Source organism: Pinus tabuliformis, chromosome 3_2 (genome assembly GCF_031772625.1).
Source record: "Pinus tabuliformis cultivar Carrire ecotype Pingquan chromosome 3_2, CPIR1, whole genome shotgun sequence".
Classification (NCBI taxonomy): Eukaryota; Viridiplantae; Streptophyta; class Pinopsida; order Pinales; family Pinaceae; genus Pinus; species Pinus tabuliformis.
The window spans coordinates 780,072,932-780,100,871 of NC_142302.1; positions in this window are offsets into that span (position 1 = coordinate 780,072,932).

Below are 27,940 nucleotides of genomic sequence, written 5' to 3' on the forward strand. Positions count from 1 at the left end.
TTGGGCATGGAAATTAAAAGAGATCGGGCAAAGAAGAATCTCAGGTTAAACCAAAGGAAGTATGTCGATACAATACTATAGATGTTTAATATGCAAGATAGTAAACTGGTGAAGGTTCCTATTACTGTAGGTGTGAAGTTATTTGTTGAATAGTGTCCTGATACATAAGAAGAGGAAGAGGACATGTCCCGTGTTCCATATGCAAGTCCACTCTGTAGCATGATGTATGAAATGGTCTGTACTAGACCAGACATTTCACATGTAGTGGGAGTATTGAGCAGGTTTATGTCAAAACCAGGGAAGGTGCACTGGACAATAGTGAAGCGGCTTTTCAGGTATGTGTGTGGCGCTAGTGATTATGGTTTGTTCTACCATGGAAGACCAGGATTTTACAGAGTGTTAGATATTCATGGCTTTGTTGATGCAGACTGGGGTGGAGATCTGGATTAGAGAAGATCTACAAGTGGGCATGTGTTTAACCTATTTGGAGGTTCAATCAGTTGGACGAGTAAGAAATAATTTGTAGTGGCACTAACAACTACAGAGGCAGAGTACATGATAGTCACTCATGCAAGCAAGGAAGCAATATGGTTGTAGACATTGTGTTCAAGTATGGGGTTAATACAGGGAGTTATAAGGATAGATTGTGACAGACAAAGTGCAATTTTCTTGGCAAAGAACCCTGCTTATCATTCAAAGACAAAGCACATTGACATTCAATATCATTTTGTGAGGGATATGATAGAAGAAAAAAAGTTGTTGTTGGTAAAGGTGGAATTTGAAGACTACTGCAGATGCATTGACAAAATCTGTGACCTTTGAGAAGCTGTCTTAGTGTAGAGAAACAATGGGCATTGTAGGGCTGGATAAATGACTAAGCTCTCCTGTCCCCCCCATGTGGAAAGAAAACAACAAGTGGGAGAATGATGGGTTGTGTTATATTCTTTCCACGACTAGCTCCCCTATAATAGGTGGGGCGAAACTACCTATGGTTTTGTGCATGGTTTTCGCACATGGTTTTGGGTACGATGGTTTTCAGTCCATGGTATTGGACGCCTCGACATGTATATATATGTATTGTAACATTGAAAGGAACGCAATGAAAAATCAAGCTGGTAGTCCTGGTTTTGTGATCCAGGGGAAAATATCTATGTATATTTTCTTTATGTGTTATGCTCTCACATTTTTTATCTTCAGTGTTTTAGAATTTGTATGTAGGTAATTTTTGTATGGGGTTAAAACGTACAAATAGAGACAATCAGAGATAGAGAAAAAATTGAACCACTGAAAATAAAAACTGTTAAGATAAAAATAGAAAATTTTGAATGTGGGGATGAATCAGAAAAAACATATTCAAAGAAACAGAAAAGGAAGAAGAAAGTGGAGTTGCAATGGGAGTTCAAAAAAATAAACCCCCCTACATTTGATGGTGAAAAAGGGGAGGATGCGGAAGCATGGGTCTTCAATATGTCAAAGTAATGCTAATTTTATGAATATGAGAGTAATTTGAAGGCTATATTGACCATTCATCAGCTTAAGGGGAAATATGCCCTTAGCTGGGAGGAGGTCAAAATAGTGCACATGTTGAAAGAAAAGACAATTTCTTGGGAAGAGTTCAAGAAACAATTCAAGTCTAGATATTTAAATGAATGATACTATGATGATCAGGAAATGAAATTTCATCAGTTAATATTGGGACAATTAACTACGGATGAGTTTTTGGCTAAATTCACCAATTTGTTATGTTCTATTCCCTACATCAAGGAAAAGAAAGCCAAAGTGCAAACTATTTTAATTTTCTTATCGATTTCTTATAAAAATGGGATTGTTTTTTAAAATCATAAAATAATGGACGAAGCGGTCAGGAGAGAAAGACTATGTTATCAATAGTTTAAAAATAGAGGAGAAGGCTAAAAATCTTGGTAAGGCAAGGACAAAAATAAATCTATAGTGGTGACAAAAAGTAAAAAAATTTCATATCTTAAAATTTTTGGAAGGGACCAATAGTGGAAGAAATACAATAGAGGTAATTCAACCCAAACTGCACAATCTCAAATTGGGTCCAAACCCATGGATCTAAATAATAAAAAGACAAATGGGATCAAAGGAAGAGAACCTTTGAAATGTGAGGGTTGCGAAGAACCTCACTTGTTAAGGGATTGTTTGCATAATGCCAGTTATCTTCAAAAAATACAAGCAATAAATGAAGAAGAAACAATAAATGATATTAGAAGGAATATCCTAAAGATAACTGTAGCTCTCAAGGATAGATAAGTGTAGCACCAATCCACTATTATCAATATTGAAGGTACTATTTTGAACCACCTTGTCTTTGTCTTAATTGACCCAAGGCCTACTCTTAGTTATATTAATCCTCAAATTGCATAAAAATGTAACTAAAACACTGAAAAATTTACGAACGCGAGGTTGGTATAGTTAGCAACGGACATAAAAATGAAGGTAACTAACCATGTAAAATAGTGTGCCATAGATTTAAATGGCTATCCGATGGAATTTAACTTAAATATACTTCATTTAGGTTCATATGATGTGTTAATAGATATGGATTGGATGGAAAAACAGAGATTAGTAATAAACTGCTTAGAGAAAATAGTGAGTTGTTTAAATCAAGAAGAAAAAACCTAATTAATAAAAGGAAAGCCAAAACCAATTTGATTTAGACATATTTCAGCATTACAACTGAAAAAGAGTTCCAGAAAAGGGTGTCAACTATTTATAGTGAGTGTTGAAGAAAATGATCGAAAAAAAAGAAAATGAAAAGAGAGATAAATTTACAATTATTACAAACTTTAAGAATGTTTTTACAAAAGATATTCGAGGTCTACCTCCCCACATAATCAAAAATTTCTCCATTGATCTAGTGCTAGGATCTACCCCAGTGTCTATAGCGCCTTACCAAATGATTATTCCAAATTTATTAGAAATGAAAATGTAGTTGCGGGAACTTCTCAATAAAGGCTATATTAGACCCCGTGTTTCACTGGAGCCCGAGTGTTATTTGTGAAGAAGAAGGATGGAACATTTATAATGTGTATAGATTACTGACAATTAAATAAATTGACCATTAAAAACAAATTCCCACTCCATTTCATTGATGATCTATTTGATAAATTAAGAAGCACAACCATATTCTCAAAATTTGATTTGAGAATGAGGTATTAACAATTAAGAATAAAGGATGAAGACATTCATAGAAGAAATAATTGAACCACATATGGTCACTATGAATTTGAAGTGTTACAATTTGGTATTACCAATGCACCGACAATATTTACGTGTTTAATAAATAACATGTTTGGTAAGTACCTTGATAAATTTATGTTGGTATTTATAGATGAGGAGGAGCATAAAGAATGTTTGAGACTTTTGTTGCAAAATTTAAGACAACATCAATTGTATGCAAAATTTAGTAGCTGTGAGTTGTACAAAGACAAAATACAATATATGGGCTATGTAATTTCAAAAGATGGATTTTCTATTGATCCAGAAAACATTATGGACATTTAAACTCACCCATAACTAAGGATGTGTCAGATGTCCGATCCTTCATGGGAATTATCAGATACTATAGAAGATTCATTCAAGGTTTTTGAAAGTTGGGATATCCTAAAACTAAAACATTTATTAATAGTAGAACTTATTTTGACATTGATGAAGATATTCATAAACTAATTTTTGAACCACATATGGTCACTATGACTTTGAAGTGCTACCATTTGGTCTTACCAATGCACCGACGACATTTATGTGTTTAATGAATATCATGTTTACTAAGTACCTTGATAAATTTGTGTTGGTATTTATAGATGACATTCTAGTCTATTCCAAAAATGAAGAGGAGCATAAAGAATATTTGAAATTTGTGCTACAAAATTTAAGACAGCATCAGTTGTATGAAAAATTGAGTAAATGTCAGTTATACAAAGATAAAATACAATATATGGGCTATGTCATTTCAAAAAGGGATTTTCTATTGATTTGAAAAACGTTATGGCCATTTTAAACTCGCCCATCTCTAAGGATGTATCAGATGTCTGATCCTTTATGGGAATTACAGGATACTACAAAAGATTCATTCAAGTTTTTTGAAAACTACCATACCAACAAACTAAAACATTTATTAAAAGTAGCACCTATTTTAATAAATGCAGATCCAGAAAATGAATTTGTTGTGTGCACAGATGCTTGTTTGGAGGGTTTATGTGGAGTCTTCATGCAAGATAATTGTGTAGTGGCCTATGAATATATGAAGAAAACCAAATGAAAAGAACTATGCAGTGTATGGTTTAGAGTTGGTTGTTGTAATACATGCCTTAAAAATGTGGAGACACTACTTGTAGGGTAAAACGTTAGCATTGATGATAGATCACATTAAATTAAAATATGTTTTCATTCAGTTATATCTTAATCTTAGACAAGCTAGGTGGATGGATTTTCTCAGTGAATTTGAATTTTATGTAAAACATATTAAGGGTAAAGAAAATAAACAACTATATGCTTTAAGAAGACACACAATTTTTGTTAGCGACGTCATTATAGTTTTGTTGACAAGACCAAAAATTCAATATAGGAGGATCAGATTTATCAGGAAATTTAGTGAAAGTTGTAACAAATAGAAGTTTCAGGATATTCTGAAAATTTAGCAAAATTGTGAACTGATAGAAATAGATTGTACATTCCAAATGCAAGTGATTTAAAAGAGTTGATATTAGATTAGCATCAAAAGAAATCGTAAGTTGGACACCACAGTTATAAAAATATGATAAATTCACTAAGAAATGAGTTTTATTGTCCGGGTATGAAAATGAAGTGTCAGAATATTTGTACAAATGTCTAAATTATCAGTAGGTGAAGGTAGAACAACACCTAGTTGGACTAATAAATCCACTATGCATTTTAGAATGGAAATGGGAATTCATTTCATTATATTTTATTACAAGACATCGAAGAACAAGATGACAACATTATTCTGTCATGGTGGTTATAGAAAAACTAATAAATCCAACACACATTATATTCGTACAGTCTACATTTGGGACACCTCAAATTGCAAACATTTTTATGAAGGAGATTTTTTGATTGCATGGAGTACGAAAAATGGTAATATTTGATAGGGATGCTAAATTCACTTCCAAATTTCAGAAGGCTCTATTTTGCTTGATGGGTGCTTATCTTAATTTCAATACAACTTGTCACTCCCAAACTGATGGACAGATAGAGAGGGTCAATCAAATTTAAGAGGACATATTAAGAATGCATGTCATGGATAGACCTACTAAGTTGGAGTATTTCCTATACCTAGAAGAATTTTAATATAACAACAATTATCAAGTCTCTATAAAGAGGAGTCCCTCTAAAGGATTCTATGTGAGGAAATTCCACACACCTTTTAGCTAGAGTTAGCTCGAAGATAAGCTAATCTTGGCACCATATGTTTTATAGGAAATGGAATATCTAGTGAAAAAAATTTGCTAGAACATACAAACTGCACAAGATAGATGGAAAAGTTAAGCTGATGAAAGAAGAACCTGTAAGGAATTTAAGGTCAAAGAGCATGTATACATAATATTTAAACCAAGAAAATTCACCTTGAGCATGGGAATCTATGCTAATTTAGCACCATGGTTATGTGGGCCTTTTGAAAGTTTAGAAAGAGTTGGACCAACAACATATCATTTGGCATTTCCCAGCCACATAAAATTATACAATGTTTTTCATGTATGTTTGTTAAAAAAAATATGTCCATGATAATTCTCATATAATTGGTTGGAACTTGATATAGCTAGAACCAGAAGGATATTTCATGAGATATCCTTCTATGGAATCAAGCCATCCATTAGGTTAAAGTGTATTGTATGCACTTTACACTCGAGGACACCACCTAGGAGATCGAAGACAAAATGTGGGAGGCCTTTCCATTACTGTTCAAGAAGGAAAAGAATTGGACATCCAACGATGAGGACGGTGTTGAATAAAAAGGGGGGGAATATCTAAAAACACCATGTTTTCTATGTTAATGTTGACTATTTTGTACATCGACTACTTTTAAACTGGATGGCTAGGGAAGCAATGTTTAAACTTTTGAGATGATTTGATCGATTTAATTATTGTTATGTAATCAATTAATTATTATTAATAAATAAAAATGTTTTAAATTACTCGGGAAAAGAGAACTAGAGTTAAAATATATGTTTCCACTTTTGAAGCAGATGTTGCTGCTTAAATCCAAGATGAATCTTCACTTAAACTCTCCTAAAAATTCCTAAGCGAAGGAAAAAGAGAAACATCAATTTAATTTGATGGGAGAGAAAGGTCATATTAAATCACTTAGCTGCATAAACATACAAGGCTGAGTGTAATCAAGCATCGTGGGAGTAAAATGCATGTTTTAAAGAAAAAGGAAAGAACCTTTTTTGAAAAAAAAACAAAAGGCCTAGTCAAATGGGTTGGCAAACCTAAAAGAGGGATGTGCTAAAATCTGCTATGAAGGAAAATTATAAAAAAAGCACCTTGGAATTAATGAATTTTTTAATTCTCAAAGTCAAGACATATTAGCTCGGGGGGAGCTGGTATCAACAGTTTATGGTCGAGAAGAATGTGCTCAGTTCAAAAATTTTACAAACTACTAAAATTTTACGAACTACTTAGGAACATGCTCGGTCATATGGATTAGTAGTTCGCAAAAATTTAGAACAAAACGTTATTATAAATAATATTACCCTTTATATTATGAAAAGTGTGCCATTTCTAGCCTTAGCATCTGAGTGTTCCCTTAGAAAATGAAGTGGGTATTATAACTATAATAAATTATATAGACACCTCGGAACCAATACATCAAATCTACATGCATGAAACGACAAAGGAGCATAGTGGAAGTGAATATGACAACCTGGAAGTAAGAGATGAAATTTATCTATGGTTTAATGAGAAGAAATAAAACAAAAACCCAATTTGTTGTCGAAATCCCTGAACGAAATATACGCTCCGGGAAGTAGAAATATTGTGAGAAATTCATAACACCTTGTTTAGTTACGAAAAAATAAAAATAATGAAGGAGAGACTTCAGAAATGATACTTTAAAATTTATAAGAGAAATGAAGTATTCAACTGAGATTACTGACATGTGCAATAGTTTTCCTCTGTATTTTTCTCCATCAGTGAAATTAACAAGAAGGAAATAATCCATAAACCACCAAAATTATGAAGTAGAAATCAAGTAGAGTATTACCCTAATTATAACGTCTAGGAGGAAATAAAGAGGGAAGTTACTCACATGAAAATTTACTTAGGCTACTGGAATCAAAGAGTTGAAGAAAAAAATAAAATAAAAGAAGAAATCTTCCTTATATATTCATCTAAATAAATTACAGATGCATCAATTTCTAAAATCATCAATAGGAAAAGGACAATACAATTAGGTTACAATCTTCTTTGATTAACACATCTAATGGATTTATAAGGAATACCCTCAAACCAAAAATATAAATGAATCACCTAAACACAGGGTGCATCTGAGCGATTAAACCCTGGAGGGTTTCGCCTGTAATAAATATAAGAACCCAATTCTTAAAATTTATTGAATTATAATTAAATGGTTAAGGAAGAGAAATAGTATACGACCAGTCATAGAAATGCTATGATTAAAGTGGAAACACCACTACATTCACAAAACAGAGGTAGAACCCCACCAAAAAACATCAGGGTTTCACCCTATCAAAAACCCAAAGAGGAAAAGAGAAAAAAAAATATGAGACTATGAATAGTGTTGAGCACGTAAAATGAAAATATTCCAATTCAAAACATTGTAAATACAGAGTGAAAGGTTACTAAATTAACAAATCTAAAACCTCCACCGTGTAATCAATTGTGTGCTTAAGAACCCTAGCTAAATTCTGTTAGACAGAGTCAATAGATGAAAGAAGTACTCAAGTAAGGCAGTAGCAGAGTGACACCATTGTTTTGCAGAAATACCAAATGAACTCCAATTACCAAAACGACAATGAAAAGGGGCTAGGGTTAGTTCAAAAAATCACCACCGTTCAGCCATATCAAGGAGGTCACCATCGTCCATTGGTAATGTACCATCGCATGTGGAATTCACATGGGCATGATCATGTTCATATACTTTGTTTGTCCAAATAGACAAATTAATAGATCCGTGGAGAAACCAAAAAGGAATGCACATTAAAATCGACACCAATATCTGCATACTATACCACAATCTTGGGACGAACCCTAGGATAACCATAAATATTGTATTTATATAAAAATACCATGAAGTTAAGTTAAATGTGTCATGTAATATATGCAAGGGATAGGTAAAATAAATTTGAATAATGATTGATCATTGACCTATATTAATACCATATGGGAATTCCCGAAACATAGGTAGTGCTCATATTATAACATTAGGTAATAGAATAAGAAAGAAGGGAGACTTTTAAGAAGAACATAATCTGATTATAATGTGTGCTCATTAATGACTTTTCTAGCCACGAGTTTGGCCTAAAACTATTGATCATTAGAATTTTAATTTGATGCATAAATGCAAACTAGGCCTAAGAGAACCATATATGGCCAGACGCCACATGAAATATAGGTAATGAACATGATGAAAAAATCAATTGAACAACGAAAATTTATAATTGATAAATAAAGTTAGTAATATAGGAATACTTATACATGTGTACAAATCCACCAGTGGTAAAAATAGAAAAAACAATTGTAAGAAAAAGGGGTATGTGACAAATGTGTCGAACAAAGCTTATGAAGAGGGTTTCGTTTCTAAAAGTTTCCTTATCGCTTGGTGACGTGAGTATTACAAGGGTATTCACCTTGTGGCCCAAGCCTACAAGCCTAGCCGGGAGCTAGTGCTTCTAGGCAACCTCATAAGTGATTGGTCACCCCCTAAAGGAGTTTGACTCTATCTTTTTACCGTCAAGGTTATACTCTGATGATATTTACTCTTGAATTTGTGGCGATTCCTTCACTTTTCTTTCATAGGTGTTGTTATGCAACTTTAACATTTATATTGGTTTTTTCTTTCCCATAGATGATACTAGGTTGTTCCCTTGGAAAGACCTTACAAGCATTTTAACTCACCTTTTACACTATTGTTATGGAAAAGGTATTACTATGTTTAACAATTATTGTAAACTTTCTTTTTTTTACTAACAAGGCTCATATTTTCCAATCACATGGAAGTCGTAACTATGGCATGGTTTCTCGGTGACCCTATTTGAATTCTCTCCTAGATAATAAGAAACCTTTAACTCATACTTCGATCTTCGTACCCATAAGTTAAGTGGACTACATATTTTTGTTGAACGTGCATGTTTCCATCTTAGAATATTCACACTCCCTAGACTGGAGTTTATGTATTTATTTTATGGTGCTCAGAGGCATGCCTATCTAATCATTCGATGATTTAATTTAGGCTCTCTTCTAACCCTCTTTAATTCATTTTTCATGGCTTGTGAGTTGGTTGATGATACTTGTTCAAGAATATTGGACTCAAAAATTTTACTAAAACCAATATAATGGATTGATGATATTTTGCATGCTAATCATCTGCACATTCCTTAATTATTTGTGAGCTTCATTGATTGGTTGCATTATCTTATACATAGTACTAAAACTCTTATAGTTTTGTATCAAACTATAGTTTTATTTTTATTTTATGTATAAAAAATCACTTTTATGAGTAATGTGTATATATATATATATATATCTATATATATCTATATATATATATATATATATATATATATATATATATATCCTTCAGGGATATACAACCGTCTAATTATGGGCTACCCTATTCCACGATTTAGTAATTCATATATTATGGTGCACTTGCCTGAACTATTATACTATACTGACTCAATCTCAGCTCAATTTTAGAGGTATAACTTTTCATGCTACAAAACCTAGCTAGTATCCTATTTATGTAACTTTACTTGAACAAAACCTAGTTTCTTTAGTTTGTCCTAAACAAAACTTAGATGTTTATCTCATAGGAATTTCTTTAATTTTAGTTAGAACTAGGTATCTATATATTTTGTGGAATTATCCTTAATCAAATTTTGCATGGTATGCTTATCTCCTTTAATTAGTTCCTAATGCCAAAAGGGCTAGTTTTCCTTATGAATTTATATATATAGATTATGAATGATACGAAATCCATATTATAAAAGATCCTTTTCTTTTTGTAACCATTAGACTTCAAACTAAACTTAATCTCAATTTTTCTCCATTGGTTACATGCTATACAACTTCATAACCTTTGAAACCATAATTTTCAAAGGAAACATAGCCAGACAACATTTTCCGATAAGGAATCCTAACATTATGGTCCTTAATAGTAGTTTTCATGCCTATATAAGTTTGTGCTAATATCTATATGATACTATCTTTCCTTGTTGACTTTGTATTCCTTGTTTCCTTTACTAAACTAACTAATGCATAATTACATTACCTATTTATCAAATTAGTTTAACAGAAATCCTAATTATCCATATAACATGTTGAATTACACACAAGAATCCTTATGATTGTAGCATCCATAAACATTTCCATCCAAATCCAAACACACAAACCACTTAAACCATCAAAATGTAGATGCGCAAACTATTCAAAGTATCCAAACAAACTAGATTAAAGAAGATATTGATAAAGTTAGGTTAGGTAAAGAACCCTTAGCATAAAGTTAGTATAGTCCTTTCTAACAAGGCTCAAACACAAAAAGGAAAAACAAAACATGATGTGAATACATGGTGGATATTTTCTAACAATGACAAAGTTAACAAAAATTAAAAAAGGATTTAAATCCATAGGCTCACTAGGGACCTTTTATACAACAATCTAATGCAAAAGAATGCCTACAATATTTATATATAATTTCCATATTCAAATTTATGAATGCAACAATCTCAATCCAAGTCTATGGAAGACTATATTGACAAATCACTTCTTTCAATCCTCAAACTGATAGATAATAAGAAACATGTAAATTTCAATGTTTGAAGTTTATCTCAAATATCACATACGCAACTTGTTTAGGAAATTTTGTCTTCTATTTACTACTTATGGTTTTTATATCTAATATTGTATGTCTATGTATAAACACCACGATCATGGAACTAAACTACTCACACTTAAGTATTCCAACATACTAACCCATGGTATATTTCAATTTATGGAGAATTGGCCTTGTATAACAATCATTGTTATTAACCTATTATTTTATGTGTGTATGTATTATTCTATATGGTTCTTATGGAATGCTATAAATAACCCCTACCATACACTTTAAATTTTATATATCATATTCATTGTGGAGGTGGTTATATTTGATTAAATTGTATAGGCAGTGTAGTCCACATGGATGAACGATAGGGGGTGTTTATTTTTTTTTTGGCTAGGGTGGCTTCCACTTTCTCTCTATTGATTGGTGAATTGTCCCTCATTCATGTGGTGCTCACATGTCATTGTACCACTCTACAGGTTCCCATGGAGATTCGTGTCAAACGAAATCAAGGGATGAGTTTTGTATTAAGCCAAACCATAATCTATGACCCTTATGTGTCGAAACTTCTACCTTGTTTACCTTATTGTATTTTTCTTTGGCAATGCATAATATGTAAAGGTTTTCATATGATCAATAAGTTATGGAGGCTCCTTCCCACACTTGTAACTTCTCTGCTCAACTATTTTGTCGTGTGGCTTCAAACAAACCAAGTAATGACGGTTCCATGTGATTTCACTATATGAGTTACAAGGTATTCATTTAGTTCTTCCTAATCATGCATGTTGATTTTACTTTATTTTGATTTTTCTCTTTAGAATTACTTAACTCCTCAATTCTCAAAATGTGGAAGAGAACTCGCCAATTGGTGGTGGTCATGTACAAGGTTGGTATTGGAGGAATAATGACTACGTTTTCCTTTGTCTCTTAGAACCTGTCACAGTTGGGTCATTATCCAATAATTTCCAAAGAAAATTTGGTGTTTGTGTGTAGTGTCAGCGAAATAGGTTCAATGTTTATTAATTTTTATTTTTCATTCTAATCTAAACTATTTTGGCTTTGACATGGGTTTCTGTGTCCCTTCTTCACTTACCCAGGTACGAGAGATACCAAACTTGGTTTTTTGTTTTTCATAATTAGTTAATATATTCTCGAAGTCATTTCCTAATGGTTTACTCCTTTGTTAGGTACTGGCGTTATGGCACTAGTTATGTCTTTTCTTCCTTTTAATGTTACCATCTCCCATGTGAGGATTAAAGTGGTACTACCTTCCTCTACTTCGAAGGTGTGTTAGTAGGTTTTGTCTTTGTAACTAATTCTCCTTATTTATTTAGGTGAAACCCTATGAATTTCCCATGGATCCTTCTTATCATGTTCATTTTTCTTGTTTTTATCTTTTACGCTCTACTTCTTGTGACCTTGGCTTTTTGGAAATTGTTATTTTGCACCCTATACCTTTTAAATATTCTTTTGTGTATAGGGTAAGTTGCACTCCTCTATTTTGTTGATTCTACTACAAAACTTTTATAGTTTTTCTAGTTGGTATTATTTTCTTCATAAAATTAGCCTGGGCAATTTATAGAGGAATGTTGTTGCATATGGAGAATATAGTTTTTTCCAGGTAAACTCCTCTAGCCTTTGTTACAATTTAAGAGAAATAGTCTACATTTTGTTCCTCCCTTAAGTGTTTAGTTTTAAACCGAACTCAAATGAAATGTCTTAGCAGGTATTTTACCTCTTCCAAAAGTGTATCACAATTTTGTCAACAGCATTGTGATCACCATATTTTTCTCCACACAGATGCACACGCACAAAATGACTACTTTGATTTCAGTTGTCTTTATAATTTTGTGTTGTAATACATTGAGTATAATCTGAAAGCGAGACCAAAAATTGTAAAGTATAAACACATAGGCTTACCATCTGCCCTTTATGATAGTATCGGACATCATGTCTTCACATCTTCAATTGTTTTTTTTCTCAAGTACTATGAAACAATATAGTTAAATCTAGTTTTATTTTAAAGCCCACTCGCCTAGCATGGAGTTCTGGTAAACTAGCATACTTCCTACTACTCAATGCCAATTGAAACTCTTATCAGATCCCTTTTTACCTTGATTTTGTTTATTCACCATTTTACTCATAGTGCTTATCAATTATGTTTTCATTCCTTTTCCCATTATATACATTCTCATTATATCACCATTTTTTCTAATTTTAGGAACACATTCGATTATCCATAAGGTGTACCCATTAATAGAATAATTAATAAAATTACCTTGTTCTATCTTCAGTGAGAAGTTCAATATTTCTTATCTAACAAATAGTCATGTGACTTCATCCACACTGTTGAGGAAATTTCTCCCTACTCGCACAGGACCGACTTATCCCTAAGATTTCTCCCTAATTGTATATGCTAGTATTTGTAATACATTTTGCAACTAATATATAATTTCCAAATCAAGTTTTTATTTTTGATACTCGCATGGTGAGACTAGTGTACCAATCCTAAGAACATATTAAAGAACATGAATATTGAGAATGTGACATTAAATTTTTATTTGTCTATATATCCATTGCTATCTTCAGAAAATCACTAGTGCTCAGATAAAAGCCTTAATAAAAACATACATATAGGTAGGTAAATTCAATTAATTTTCCTATGGTATGAAATAAGTTATAACTAGAGTTATAACCACAATGATTGCTAGAAATTACTCAAGAATGAAACATGTTCCTCCTGACCATGAACTTCTTCCACTAGTTCCCCCAAAGCTAAGATATGTTCAACAATGGAATCAACAACACTTTGATTCTTGAGCAGTCCGTGTTTTTATAATTTTATCATTCCCTAGCATATTTTAGCAGTGTACTACTTTATGGGTGAGCTAATCCACTTGCTTAGACTTTTTTTTTCCTTCGAAAAAGGTTGTTTTCCTTTTTCATTAAATCCTGTCTTTATCTCCCGCAATGAATTGTTTCACCCAACTTAGTATCTTTCTCCAACTAAGTTATTTAATAGATATTTCTCTCCCATCATATTAAATCCTATCTATTTCCTTGTAGGGATTTTTAGGATCAATTAAAGGGAATATTTATCTTGAATTTGATCACTAATAATTGTTTCCAACTTTGCAAGAATCTTGTAACTCTACTGCTTCTTTCCTTAGTAATTTCCAACATTTTCTTTATTATTAATAATCTATTACACACATCACAAAGAGTTTTGTTGATCACATCATTCAGAAGTCTAATATTGATTTTCTAGCCATCCAATCAAAAATATAGTCCATGTCTAAGAACAATAAATTATTAATAAAAATGGAGAGGTATTACATCAAACATATACATATAATAATATACAAATGTGACATCGATGGCTTCAACTAGAACTATCCTAGATCCATATAACTATGAATAAATCGTGCACTGAGAGGGATCAAATCCCTTGAGGTACAAACCTTTCCTCAAGCTATGTCGAAGGTTTTCACCTCTAGGGATTATATGTTTGGAGAAAATTATTTTTTATTAAGTTTATTTATTGTGCAAGTGCCAAATCTATGTTGACAAAAGACATACTTACATAACACCCTTACACTATGTTGAACAATACCTCTCCTCAATAAATTAATAACATTTTCATTTAATTCCATCCTTACAATAAATTTTATGGAACAATTCACAACTAATCTGTAACACCCCCTCCTCCTAGGTCCACCCAAGCAGCCAACCACTCAGGAAAACATTTGATGATAAAGGTTACTATAAGGGATCCAATCTCCTTGACAGCCTTAATGTAATCAAATGAGAAAAACTCATCAAAAAAACCCATCCACATGCTATTACACCCCAGGAGACATGTTAGCCACTCATACATCATGTCCCTGGGTCCCACTAATGTTTTAAGCCTCTTAACCCAAATTCGCTCTCATGCTATAAGCAAGAAAATGACCAAAAATTCAAAGTCGCTCTCATAGGCCTTTGTGCCCATGATTATGGATTTTTCTTCGCAGACCCATGCTAGCGACCCTACGATTTGAGCCACTTTTCTAGCCTAGAATCACTACCTCTACCCAAAACATGCTACAACCTTCAAAATCCATCAAGGACATGATAAAATGCCAATAAATGAAAAATAAACCTTAGGACTATGCTTGAACATCCCCAACCGGGACTAACATTTTGTCAAACACTTGGCATCAATACAACCTATAGGTCTAGGATATAAGACAAAGCATAAATCACTAAAATTAATTATGACACATGACTAGAAGGATGACCTCCTTCGTCATTTAACTATTATATCATTAACTCGATCTTCCATCCATCCATTTAACAATTAGAAGTAAATACATGAAACAACCATGACATGAATGAGTCATATAACCATGCTTATAATTAGCATGTAACCATATAAATATTAGAGATATGAAAACCATTAAATCCACATATAAATTAGTGCAAAAGTAAGACAACGTGGCTTTTATTAATCATAGGCAAATCTGACCGAGTTCAGGACTTCCACATACCACCCGACCATAAACATAACTGAACCAAATCTCTCATTAAGCCAGACACCCCTAATCCATATTCCAAGCATGAATGTGGGATCTCATAGAACAACCAATCCAAGAGAAGCCAAGGGAGTCTAGAGGTTAAACCACCTCCACGCTCACCCAACAGTGATCACACAAAAGTAGTGCCCCGATCACAACAGAATCGAACTTCGAATGCCATCTAGAATCCATCACTATCCTTGAGGAATATTTTGTCTCCTTGTCTCATAGGCTTTACCCTAATACAATCCTGAATCACTAGGCCCTAAACCGAGACTTCTCCCTTAGCCTTTAACGTGTAGCCTTCCAAGACTGGTCAACAGATTCCTACGTCTTTGGGAATGAACCTTGAGACCACCTCCGGCCCAGATTCCGAAATCCGTCTAGCAAACCATAGCTCAAAATTGAGATAAACATCCCAACATATCATGGCATCTGGAAAAAGGGAAGGCTAGGCTAAAAACCACTATCATAACGTGTAAAAACTGTGCCACTAACATCAAGAGAACCATACACCAAAATGCAAGGCCATTCTTTTCCAAACCAACTAGGAAATCACACATGCAGAAGGTTACCTACAAGTATTCTTGTTGAAGCTACTTGAACCTTGTCTTCTTCCTTGATCCTTGCTTTCCTTTCCTTTTGTTTCCATGCTTTTCCTTCCTTGATCGAAAACTAGAGTTCTCCAAGGAAACTCTAAGTGACCAAGAGTTAGAGAGAGAGATAATAATGAGAGAGCATCGAACTTAACCTGGCCAAAATCTTAACACTAACTAAGCTTGCTAACTAATCCTCAAAAGAATTTTTATGAATGAGGCCTCTATTTTCTTCATTTTCCTTTATTTTCCTTAAATTTCCTCCTTGCATGGAACTTGTGACCTTTTACCTTCCTTTTCTCCTATTTTCCTTTATGTTCATAAATAAATGTTGGCAAAAATGGATTTTTTCCTTTTAATGGCTTTGCCAATTTTCCTTAGCCAAAACACACATCCAGCGATTCCCACTTGGATTTCTTTGTCCAACATTCAACATGGAATATGCGTCCCTTACCCGTGGTCTTATTTTTCCTTTATTAACTTTTATTACATGAACTTTTCATTAGGGCTGTTACAGAACCCTCCCCCTTGCGGATCACCATCCTCGGTGTTAAACCGCACCAAGACCTCAGGAAAACCTCTGAAAAACAAACATACTACCCATGGATCTTTATGACTTAGCTTGTTGTAGTATTTACAATGAATGACCTGCTTAAAATAGAAACATCATGTCATCATGAAAACATACTGCATACTGGAGCTTTATAATCCATCTCATTATGGTATTTGCAATAACCACATATACACATATGCACATTTGCTAAAACAGTAAATAAAAGGATATGATTCCCATATCAATCAACAAGAGAATCCAAAGTATCACACCTCCACCATCAAATGTAGTACCAGGATTCACCTCCTTCCCAAGAATTCCAAAATCCACTACCATAGTCAAAGTTGTATCCAATGTTCGGTGTTATCATCCTACAGCACTTGTCCCCTCAGGGAATGGTTACTGGCTCATTGTCCCACAATGAACTCCCAATGTGCATCTGATTCCATCTAGAAATGTTAATGACCAAAACTAATATATCTGCGACCTTGCCTTCTCTGCTACATAGTCCCTTGGGAAATCCAGTCACCTCCTTTCGTGTAGTGACTCACCTTTTGATTTCCCCAGAATCCCCTAACTTGGGTGATCCATCCCTTGGCAAAGCTTCCTCACATTGGAAGATCAAAAACCAAGGCATATACCTTCCTCAAACAATCATAGCGGTCATAGCATGCTCATGGAAATCAATAGACATTATTGGGTACCAGTGTCCCACAATGGCCCTACTCTTGAAGTGCTTTACCAACATATTACTGCATGTTCCAATTTCTTTTACTGCTGCTACAATTCTTGCATTTGATTTCAACCACTCAATCAAGCATGTTCATGCATTCCTATTACAAGCACATAATTTCCATTAGATTCAAATAAATTGAAATAACCACAAATCATACCTCATTGGTAGACGATAAATAAGGTACACTTGCAATCCTATTCACTTCCTGTCACAACAATCCAAACTAACTATTTGATCAAAACATCATGCATAAACATATCACTTTTGATTAGCTCAAAACATAACCATCATAGATCAACATCACAAATAATATGTAACCATCATAAACAAGAATCATAGATCATATATAATCATCATATACCATAGTCATAAATCACATGCATACTAAAACTGAAATAAAATATTAATACTTATCCTTTAGTCAATCATTAGCTCCTACCTTTGTCTTTATTCCGTATGCACTCCAGATCAGTTTCCACACTCGAAAAACATCAAGTACCTTCTCCTCAACCATGTGCACATACACATAGTGTGCATCACACACATACAACTACACACGTCATACAACAGCATGCAATACATGCATATACATTGGTACCATATGTACCACATGTACATATTAACACTTGTACACTCCAACCACCTTCACAATGTGTGCACAACATCCCATGTACACGACACCACCTGCACAACGTGTACACTACACCATTGTATAGAGTTCACACAATACCACATAAAGACAGTACCAAATGCATGACATGTACCTGACACCACATGTACATAACATCACATGCACAACATGTACAAAGCACCATCTACACACAATGTCACTTGTACAACATCTACACAACACCATATGCACACAACACTAGTTATACAATTATGCACACTACACCATATGTACATAGCACCACATGTACAACATGCACGCAAAACCACATGTACATAGTGCTGCGTATCCAGCATGTACATAACACCATCTATAAACAACTCTACATATCCAACATGCACAAAGAACCATATGCATTAAACGTCACATATACATCATGCACACAGTATGATATGTACATAGCACTACATATCCTACATCTACATCGCACCATATATACCTAGTACTGCATATGAAATATCTGCAAAACTCTACATTCACATAACATCATATATGAAACATGTACACAACAATAGAACCACACATCCAAAACCACATTGTCTTTACCAAGCAACCTTTCTTCCAGTTCCTTATCCATGCTTGTCCTAGCATGTCACAGACCAAAACACTTTTATTTCATTGTCGTATCCATCGACATAACCTGTCCATAACATAAACATTATATAGTCACATAATATCAACTCATAACCATATGATATTGACCTTGTATATTTTTCATGACTATTCTTCTCAATTGATTCCTCATAGCCAGGAACTTCTTCATGTCATTTGCCTTTGTAAGTAATCATTCCTCCATAAGGATGGTTCCTGGTAACCCTATTAGACAGTGACATGGACACACACACACACATATAATCATTAGAATAAAATAATCATCATTATGTTAGATAGGACATACATACATACATGTATACATATATAAACATAATCATAATCATGGTCATAACATAATTACCACATAACATGAGGTCTGGGTTAAGAGAACTTTCTTTACTCATGCACAACATGGAAAACATTGAGAAAAAGTATTCCCAACATAGCCAAGGCATTCGACACCTCAAGTGCATTTAATTTACCTTTTATTGTTACCTTTCAGATTTCTATACTACCACTATCCATTTACCACTATGGACCAACCAGTCCCATCGACTGTCATATTCTTACCTTCCACTGTGCTTACTCATGAAGAGAGATTCATCTGAGCCTTACAGAACTATTTGGGTACCACACATCTCTCCGAGAGCTCCATCAACCTTTCCTCTTCCCCAAGCCAATTCCCAAGACTCAGAAACGCAAAAGGCAAGTGAAGAAACAAACAAGAAGAAAGCCATGAAAACCAATAACAAAATGACACCACAAAAAAGTGTCATAACTATGCACCAAACATACACAAAATACCAAATCAAGCACAACAATCGTAAAAAACCAAAAGAACAAGACTAACCATGAATACCATGACTCAATCCCCATTGTTCCCAAGAAAAGCTCAAGCTGAGCCTTCTTCAAGATTTGATGGAAATTTCTCTTACCATGTAACTCCCTGCATCACATTATCATAGACACATAACTGTCAATGAATAAATAAACATATACATAAACGAGTTACCTTATCTTTTTGTGTCATGCAAATTGCTAGCAACTGAACACATCCACACCATCTCTGAAGGGACTCCAATCCCCTTGATAGATCCACCTCTAGCTAATGCACTTATCAAGTACATGTTCATGAGTCTAACACATATCCACATAATGTCAGACAAAATCAACGTTAAGAAGACCTACTGTATGTAAAGGACTCATTCATTTGGAATTAGGGTTTCTAAACATAGGCAAAGGAATTGTTGTCCAATTCCTTCCTTTTACCTTTTTACTTGGTTGCAATCGAGGCTTACTAGTACTGTGACATCACCAAATTATTAGTTATATAGGCACATCAATTGTTACCTTATTACAATAATAACAAGCATGTTTCCCTGCAACTTGCTCACACATGTGAGTATCACGTTCTAAATATCAAAATAATCATATATAACAATTTGAATTCAAACTTTACCATGACTAACAATCATGTCATAATCCATAGTTAATCCATAGTCCTTAGACACAATGGTACAACTATCACCTTCTATACTCAATTACATATAAATTGTTTCAACATATATGTGTTAGTAAAATCATCTTAAAATAAAATCATATGAACACATACTCATATTATGCAAGTCTTCAAACATTCAACCAAGTTACAACATACCATGTTAAATAAATTAACTAAACACCATAATCAAATAGTCAAGCACCAAATATATGACATAATCAAACTCGTATATTACTTTATCTCAGGGGAGGCTATCTTGTCTACACAATCAAGCCAGCTAGCATGATATAACCTCTCAACACATCAGCTTAAACATAAATAAGATTGTGTTGTCCATAAAAATCACTAACTAACATGTTCACATCCTAACTCATCAACAATTATCATTTATGCATAGCAATAAAAAATGTACGATCAGTCTAGATTAGCATGACACCAAGTTGCAAATGTGTTGGATCATACCTCAATATCACAACCATAACCATCTGCATTGGCCAAGTCAGGTTAACAAAATACATATAACTTTAATATCTTCAATGCAATGAACATAACCATCACTCATATGGCCACTCCAAATTACAATATCAATATCTCAATGAGATAATCCTAATCATCAAGTTCAGAAAATATAACAACAATAAGCTATGTATCATGTTCATCAACAACATATAGCCTAATCATCAGGTTATCTAGTGTAAAACAACAATAGCAATGCAGGTTACCATCATTCTTGACTATCTGAGACATGTGCATATAACTACACTAATCAACTGACATGTATCATGAATGTAATCATAACATCAAAATACATGTACATAAACCTAATGTATATAACCCTAATCCATATAAAATTCTTAACTTAGATACCTTCATGTCAACATACAATATATGCATGGCGATCTTCTCTTTCCCCAAAGCGTAATTCTGCAACCTCATTATGATGATTTGTATCTCCTGCTCTACCTCACCCAACACATTAGCATCATAACATACCAATATCACCTTGATGACCTAAATTGCATACCATGACTTCACAAGGCATGTTTGACCTACTATTCATGCATAACTATAACCAAGACCATTCGTGCAAGAGAACTGCATATAGGTATATAACACATGAGTACCAACCATATACACATCATTCTAGTTAGAGTCCAGTCATCAATGCATGACCATGTCAACTACGCAAACCATGACTTCATGCATGACAACAACCATTACTCCATTCTGAAAAATTCCACATGCAACCATCAACATGCATAAGCAATGCCTAATCAAGTAAACATATGAATGAAGACATGTAGTCGAGCATAAGCGATCAATTCCTTTAACCAACCTACAAGAATGATACATTTAATAAAACAACTAGGAATGCAACCTAACATACAAGGATGCAATAAAGATGCATAAGATAATGTAACCATTCATACACTCCTCATGATACATTCCACAAAATCAACATGAAGTTCCTCATGACAACCTTACTACAATCATGATCAATCATTATGCAATGCAACAAGCACATGGAATGCAAGTGTAAGAGACACACATGCAACTGACATGCATGCACGACCAACGCATTCACCCAAGGAGAGTGCAACCACACTCTGATACCAATATCTAACACCCACTCCTCCCAGGTCCACCCAATTAGCCAATTAGCCAAGAAAACATGTGATGAGAGAGGTTACTATAATGGATTCAATCTCCTTAGTCACCTTAAGGAAATGGAATCGACGAAACTCATTAAAACAAACACATCCACATCAGCAATTACACCCCTAGGAGGCATGTCAACCACTTAGATGTCCTGTCCCTAGGTCCCACTGATGTTTTAAGCCTCTTAACCCATATTCGCTCTCATGCTGTAAGCAAGACAACGATAGAAACTCAAAGTGTCTCTCATAGGCCTGTGTGCTAGCAATTGTGGACTTTTCTCAATAGACATGTGTCAGTGAAGTTGAGATTTTAGCCACTTTTCTAGCCCTGTATCTCGGCCTTTGCCCAAAATTTCTATAACCTTCACAATCCATCAAAGACATGATAACATTGCAGATAAATAAAAAATCAACCTTAGGATTAGGCTTGAGCATCCACAACCAGGACTGACATTCTATTAAACACTTGGCATCAATGCAACCTATAGTTCTACAATACAAGATAGAGAATAAATGATTAAAATAACTTATGAAACATAACCAAAAGGATCACCTCCTTCTCCATTGAACTATTATATCATCACTTAGGTCTTGCATCTGTCCATTTAACAATTAGAAGTAAATACATGAAATAACCATGACATGAACCAATCATATAACCATGTTTATAACTAGCATGGAACCATATAAATATCAGAGATATGAAAGCCATTAAATCCAAACATAAATCAACGCAAAATTAAGAGAAATTATATTTTATTAATCATAGGAAAATCCAACAAGGTTCGGGACTTCCATGCAACAGTTGGCCATAGAGATGGTTGAACCATATCTCTCTTTCAACCACTCACCCTCGTGCCATATTCTAAGCATGAATGTGGGATCTCATAGAAAAACCCATCCAAGAACAGCGAAGGGAATCCAAAGGTTAAACCACCTCCACCCTCACCCAACCGTGACCACACCAAAACCGGTGCTCCGATCACAACCCATTCGAACATGGAATGCCATCCAGAATCCATCACTATTCTTTAGGAATTTTTTGTCTCCTTGTTTCTCAAGATTTAGCGCAATCCAATCTCAGATCACTAGGCCCTAAACCAAGACTTCTCCCTCAAGCTTTATCATGTATCCCGCCAAAATAGGTCAAGGGATTCCTAGGCCTTTGGGAATGAACCTTTAGACTATCTTCACCCCGGATTCCAAAATTGATCTAGAAAACCAAAGCTCAAAACCAAGATAAGCATCCCAACATACCATGGCATCTGGAAAAAGCAAGGCTAGGCTTCAAACTACTATCATAACTCGACAAAACCATGTCACTTACAACAACAGAACTATACACCAACATACAAGGCCATGCATGTCCAAACCAGCGACGAAATCATAGATGGAAACAGTTACCTACAAATATTCCTATTCAAGACGCTTGATCCTGCTCTTCTTCCTTGGTCCTTCCTTTCATTTCCTTTCTTTTCCTTCCTTGATCCAAATCTAGAGTGCTCCAAGAAACCTCTAAGTGACCAAGAGTGAGAGAGAGAGAGAATAATGGAAGACCTCTTAACTTGAGCTGACCAAGAGATTAACATTGACTAAGCTTCCCAACTAATCCTTAAAACCCTTTCTATGAATGACACCTCTATTTTCTTCATTTTCCATTATTGTCCTCCAATTTCCTCCTCACATGCAACTTGTGACCTTTTAGCTTCCTTTTCTCCTATTTTCCTTTATTTTCAAAAATAAATGTGCCAACAATGCCTTTTTTCCCTTTGATGCCTTTGGCTTAGTTTTTTCCAATGTTCCTTAGCCGAAACACACGTCTAGTGATGGCCACTAGGATATCTTTGTCCAACATTTTGCTTGGAATACGTGTCCCTTACCCGTGGTCTCATTTTCCGTTTAGTAGCTTTTATTACATGAACTTTTCACAAGCGCTATTACAGTTGTACAATACCTCTCCTCAATAAATTAATAACATTTTCATGTAATTCCATACTTACAAAAAATATTATGGAACAAATCACAACTAAAAGATATATTAAGAACTAAACGATATATTAAGAAATATAAATAAAAAGAATCAAATCCATGAACATTGACTATATATTATTTCTAAAAATTACAAATAACATAGTTAATGACTTACGACAAAAGAATATATTTAAAGTAAAAACTTATTCTTCTTAACCCACTGGTATACCTTGTATTACATTAAAATAGCCTAGATCCATCTTAACTCTGGATATATCAAGAGCCAAGAGGGATCAAATATCTGGAGCTGGAAACTTTTTTTTAGTGTAAAACTTGAGGAAAAGTTTGCAACTCAAGAGATTTAATCACCCTCACTGCTTGATAGATCCAGAGTTAAGATGGATCTAGGTTGGTTTCAGTTATGTGCGGCCAAAGAAAATATAACGAACATATGATTGATTTTATCAATAATATGCAAATTTGTCTAATATTAATATAATCATTTTAGATATGCTAAATATGTCTTAGACTAATATTGTAATTTTCATTTTAAATTTTCATATTTATCTTAGTTTGTTGACATGATAAATATTATTAATAACTTTAATGATGAAAAATGATGAAATACAAATTTTGAATGTAAAGTGACAATATAATAGTGTTCAATCATAGAAAATGTGAATAATAAGAATATAATCAATTACAAATAGTCTTCATTGTGATTAATCTCAAACTATTTTCTTCTACTATTGTTATTCTCACCCTTGTTACGTTTCTCATCTTTCCATATCGATTATCATATTCTCATATCAATTATATAAAAAGGACAGGTTAAATCGTAAACCATTTAAATATTTAGCTCGAGTAAACATCATACCTTGTCTCTCTTCTCTCCAATATTAATAGGTTGAATTAGTATAACACAAAAATCAATGATACAAAATTATGCTTACACTGGAATGAATGCACAATGTTAATCAAATCACTTTAAAATTAATGTACCATCATGCATCCAATTACATCAAATTAGAAATCAACATCTACACTAGAATCAATTCATCTAATGCAAGCAATCAAATAAGATCATAAACGAACATTTACAATGAAATCAATGCTTCTGACACAAGCAATCAAATAGGATTAGAAATCAACATTTACACTCAAATCAATGCATTTAGGTGAAATAAGGAAATAAGATATTAAACCAACATCTACACTAAAACCAATGCATCTAGTTCAACTAATCAAATAGGATTAGAAATCACCATCTACACAGAAATCAATGTGTTTAGTGCAAGCAATAAAATAGGATTAGAAATCATCTACATTGAAATCATTGCATCTAGTGAAAGAAATCAAATATGATTCGAAATCAACATGTACATGAAATCAATGCATCTAGTGATAGCAATCAAATAGGAATAGAAATAACCATCTACATTGAAATCAATGCATTTAGTGCAAGAAATCAAATAGCATTAGAAGTCATCTACAGTGAAATCAATGCATCTAGTGCAAGAAATCAAATATCAATAGAAATCAACATAAATACTCAAATCAATGAATCTAGTGCAAGAAATCAAATAGGATTAGAAATCACCATCTACAACTAAAATCACTAAAATCACTTTCAATCTATATCTATATCTTGCTTTGTCTCTCTATTTCACCTCCAAAACATACACTTTCTCCAATCTATCTATCCCTCTGTCTTCCTATCCCTCTCCCTCTCTCTCTCCACTTCTCACTCTCTATGTCATTCTTCTTCCCTCCCTCTCTACCCCTCCAACTCCATCTCTTTATCCCTCCCTTTCTCCTCCTCTATCCCAAGTCCCCTCTCTCATCCTTCCTCTCTCTCCCTTTCTCTCCTACCTTCCTCTCTCTTTCCCCATCTCTCTCTTTCTATCTCTCCCCTCCAATACTCTCACTATCTCCCTCCCTCTCTCATTCTCTCCCTCCCCCCTCCATCTTTGTCTCTCCCTCTCCTTAAGTGTATTTCCATCTCTCCCTTGTTAGTCCACCTCTATCAATCTATGCCATCGTTCTTCGCTCCCATATATATCTAGAGTTAATATATGTCATGATATATTAATATATTTTATAATATAACAAATTTAATATTATATTAATCAAAAGTTATTAAATTTAACAATATTAATATTATAATCTATTAATATGAATATTAGATTTAATATTAATAATATTAATATTAATCTTTTAATGTTAATATTATGGTTAATAATTTTTTATTGCATGGTATTAATAATAATTTGGCTCATAGGCTTCACCTAAATAAAACCTATTTTTTGAGTGTTAGTAAGTATAAAGAGGTTTACAGTGTAGAGTTAATATGCGTCATGATATATTAATATATATTATAATATACCAAATTTAATATTGTATTAATCAAAAGTTATTAAATTTAACAATATTAATATTATAATATATTAATATGAATATTAGATTTAATAATAATATTATTATTATTAATCTTTTAATATTAATATTAGGGTTAATAAATTTTGTTTTGCATGGTATTAATAATAATTGGCCCATAGGCTTCACCTAAATAAAATTTATTTTTTGAGTGTTAGTAAGTATAAAAAGGTTTACGAATCATGAGGAGGAAGGTGGAAGTTTATGGAAAATTTTCTAATTCGGTGCGAAGAGCGAACAAATAGGGTTTCAGTCTACTGCTGAGGGTTTTTTTCCATGGAAAATCGTAGAGGAGGGAGCTCCACTCCCTCCTACAAGGAAGTGGTGGCCAACAACGACAGGAAACTTCCAGAAAATGGCAGAGTTACTGTTGAGGAAGGAAGAAGAAACACAGAAGAAGAAATAGAAGATACCAAACAGAAGGAGAACAATGGCACAAAATACAATGAGGAAGAGGACAAAAAACATGGAGCTAAAGACAAAAGACAAAAGGGACCTTGTAAACCCAAAGCTGAAATCACACCCAGAGTGGTTTTAAATGACCCAATGCTATAGGCGCACAAGGACCACATTCACACTTATGCAATCATTTGTAAATTCATGGGTTTATGGTCCACAAAAAAAGCCTTATAAACATGGATTAAATACCATTAGAAACCTAAAGGGAGCATTGATCTACATCTTGGGTCAAAGGGTTTCTTCATGGTGGTGTTCACAAACATTGAAGACAAAGACAGAGTGTTTGAAGGAGGGCCCTACTTCTATGCAGTAGCAGGTCTTTATATGAGGCCATGGATGATGAATTTTGTGCTGAAACGTGAAACGTTTACTTCGGTCCTGGTCTGGGTAAGACTTTATTCTCTACCTCTTGATTACTGGCAAACTGAATCCTTAGCTGCCATAGGCAATAAATTAGGTCAGTTTGTTAAAGCTTTGAAAGCTACTAGAAGCAGAAAATACACCTCCTTTGAAAGGATATATGTGGAGATGGATTTATTTGGAGCTCTTCTAGATGAGGTAATCCTGGAAGTTTTTGACAAAGAATGGGTGCAAACAGTAGACTATGAGAACATTTCGTTTAGGTGTCGAAGATTCCATGAACACGGGCACCTACTCAGGGATTGTCCTCCTAGTCAAGCTGACAACAAAACCAAAACTAATATAATGAAAGACACTGATAGTTTTCACAAAGTGGTGCACAAAGGAAAAAGCGGGAGAAAAGGGCCAAAGCAACATCAAAAGGAAGAACAACAGGTTAGTCAAAACTAGTTTCAGGTTCTTGAAGCAGAGGAAGAATTAATAGCAGAAGATCAAGCAAAGGAAAAAAGTCAGGGGAAGAAGGAGAAAGGAAAAAACAAGGAACAAACACAGGAAAATGAAAAACAGAAAGAGATCATGATGAGTGATATAGAACCGGAGATGGATCAGGAGATGACCCAAAGTGAGATGGAACTGGAGGACAATGAGCTTCAGGAGATTCTTGACAGAGAACACCTAGATCTGGAGGGGTTTTTACTTTAGGGAACAACCGGGGGGGGTAGAGTCATTATCGCAAGAAGAGTTCAATAGAATACAACAGTTGTATTTATGAAGTACTCAGGATAAGGGTATGGATGGGGAAA